Raw genomic sequence first — 3,165 nt, forward strand, 5'->3', positions numbered from 1 at the left:
AATGCATTTTTAAGACCATCAAATTTCAAGATTTTCAAGTGTATATAAATTTGCTCGATTTGCATTAATTTTGAAACTTTAAACTTTGTAATTAGAGATGAAAATAAATTTTCAAGCTGTCACAAAAGTAGTGTTTTAATGCTTAGATCAGGTCGCCCACTCAATCATCTCGTTAGGCTGATCAATCTAGATCGGTTGAGTTTTTAGGGTCAAACAAACATCAAACAAAAAAGAAAAAATAAAATTAAAATGTGAAAATCAAATGATCATGGAAATGTCAGTTACCCAGATCATCCACCCGCTAATCTTGATATGAATCGGCCAATAATTCTAAATTTTTTTTATTAAAATATTTGTTAGAGATGAACAATTTAACATTTTATCTGTAGTTCTCATTTAAGTTTAAAATACCCATATTGAAAGAGTTGTAAATAGATAAAATGTGAGTAATCCATCTCTCAAGGGTCAAAATTTTCCTAATTTTGACCCATATTAAGAGATAATTCTACCCGGAAAGTCTAATATACACAACAAGTGTATGATGTTACGCATGACACATATGGGTTACTCAAAGTCCTTTCCAAAACACTGAATGACAGAAAATAATAATGGATGGGCTTTGGTTTTACACATGGTGGAGTAAGCTATTCCATGCAATTTTCTTTAAAAAGCTCCTCCTTAAAGAGCAGTTTTCAAATTAAAATTTTGTGAAGGATAATCTCGGCCATCATAATCATGAATCTGAAAAAAAATAAATTGTTAACCTTGAACATAGGCTATTTTAAGCTTTATTTTCAGACTATTCAATTTAATTCTTTATAGAGCTGCACATTTTTTTTGAGTTACAAAATCATGGATCTAAAGCAGAAATGCATCTAAACATATTAGGATATGTTTCATTCCCAAATCCACCTCCGACATGGATTCTTGGAAGGAGATCACGTTTGAAAAGGACATCATTTAAACTTTTCCCATTGAGAAAATATTACAAAGATAGAATGTTAATTTCATTACGTCTAGTCTCCACCGTCCATCATCATGAACAGGGTATCGCATATCATACACCGGAGAGGTGTATGATACACTTTCCAATTTAAAATATAATTTCAAATCAATACACCGACAAATTGGTGGTTGTCCCCTTCTTTCTAGTGTACTTATCAAACACTTGGTATTTTCCTAGGTTTCTTCCCTCATAGAATAAGTGAAACAATTAATATTAGTAGGTAACAAAATTCCAAGCCCCATGTATAAAAATATTGCAGTCTTCACGTGCTCTGGACATTATAGTCTGAAACTCTCCATAAAATTTAGGCCCAGTTGCTGGTTCTCCATTGCAATAGGGTCATGGAGGCGTTTCTCAAGGACGTCAAGAACAGGCTTTCTACTCTATTTGCTGGTCTCACAACCTGCAACAAAAACCCATCTCACACCAAAGGTTAGAAATCAGATCCTCTCTCTCTCTCTCTCTCTCTCTCTCTCTAACAAAGAGATCTTTTCATGGGTTTTTGCTTCAGGAATCGAGGAGGGAGAACCCACTTGGGAGACTAATCAGGTGATTATTAGAGTGCTTATGGCCTTATACGTAGGGTATAAAGTACCCATCTCTCTCTCACAAGCACACATTGGCATTGATTTGATTTTTTTTTTTGCAGAAAATGGTGGTGCAGGAAAGGGGTTTGAAGGTGAGAGGAAGAGGTTCAAATCCTCCTCCCATAAAGAAAGGCGCACCGGGTCAGGTCAATTAGAACTTATTATCTTCGATGTGATCCCCCATTTTCTCTTTCTTCTAGCTCCTGTTTGCTATATTTTTTATATATATGATGTATTTGTGCTCCATCTTCCTCGTGTATTTTTCATGGTGTTAGAATAAATTGAAAAGAGTTCGAATTACCCATGAGTACGAATTACTCATTTAACAATCTCTCTAAGAAAAATTTATATTTCTAATGGGGTATCAGGGCAGTCATTGTTTGAGAATAAGTTCCATGAACCTTCTTCTTTCTTTTTTATTTTATTTTTTTATTTTTTATGTTTTTGAACCATCTTATTCAAGAATATGCGGAAGAACAACTTGGTAGTACCTGAATAAGGCCTAAAAATTAAAAGTAAGATTCCAACCTATCTCCACCTTAGTCCACGTAATATGCCAAATGTTCATTTATCTACTAGAATGGTATTAGAATCGAACCGACCATCAAACTAGTTCGATCGAGAATAGAACAAGCTAGATTGGATTTTTTTTTAAAAAAAAAAAAAAAAAAGAGAGAGAATTTAGAACTATAAAATTTATTACAAAAGGTTATACATTTCTTAGTCATGCAATTAATTAAAATTCACACTTGTCCGCAGCTAGAACTAGTCAAACATTAGTTTCGGCCGATCTTGTGTCTTGACCAAGCCAATTTTGGCTTTAAAAAGATTGGCCAAATCCCTAGTGGGCTGTCCAACCAATTAGGGACAACTGATCAAAATACACCTAAGATGTTAATCATTTAGCAATTTACCCATTCATTCTCATTTCATTTTCAAAATGCCATCAAAATACATGTAATTTTGAGTTGGACTAGTTGAAAAATTATAAAAGATTACATAATTTTGAACACGAAATCTATTCTAATAGTTCTTTTGGATGGCAAGATTCTCCCTCCCTCCTCTCTATTTCATTAGACACGATTTAGTCGAGATTTCTTAGAGTGGACCAGAATCATTTTCGGTTCATTTTTTCAAACAATTTATTTTTCATATACAGGGTGGTCACAAACACTTTTAGCCATTGGATTTTCGTTGGATGTGAAATCCAACGGATCGTAATGTGTCACAATATTTGAGAAATTTTATTTTGAGCTTTGGATCGAATCAATAACACATTTCATACTATCTAATTTTACATATAATGATTAATAATGATTGTGATAAAAAGTAAATAGTCTCATTATATGTATTTTCAATTTTTAATGCCAAACAGGCAACCGTATGCACATAAATGTGGCCTTTATATTTTGGGCCTTTGGGCTGAGCCACATGCCCCAGTAGACCACCATTGACTATGCTAGAAAAAAGAATGGGATTATCCAATTATACCTCGTCTTACATGAATAGTATAGGACCTGATTTGTACTGTTGTTGGTTTGGTATAGACGGTGGAGATGATCTGTAATTCAA

At 33.6% G+C, this 3,165-nt stretch overlaps 1 long non-coding RNA gene across 1 annotated transcript; it reads left to right on the plus strand.

The window, feature by feature from the left end:
* The first annotated feature begins 1,129 nt into the window (after positions 1-1,129).
* Positions 1,130-1,922, plus strand: LOC110007175 (uncharacterized). Its single transcript, XR_002280762.2, has 3 exons — positions 1,130-1,438; positions 1,518-1,555; positions 1,656-1,922. It is a non-coding gene; the product is annotated as an uncharacterized LOC110007175 (long non-coding RNA).
* The last annotated feature ends 1,243 nt before the right edge of the window (positions 1,923-3,165 follow it).

This window comes from Amborella trichopoda, chromosome 4, assembly GCF_054954075.1.
Source record: "Amborella trichopoda isolate Santa Cruz 75 chromosome 4, AtrichopodaSantaCruz75HAP2 v2.0, whole genome shotgun sequence".
Taxonomy (NCBI): domain Eukaryota; kingdom Viridiplantae; phylum Streptophyta; class Magnoliopsida; order Amborellales; family Amborellaceae; genus Amborella; species Amborella trichopoda.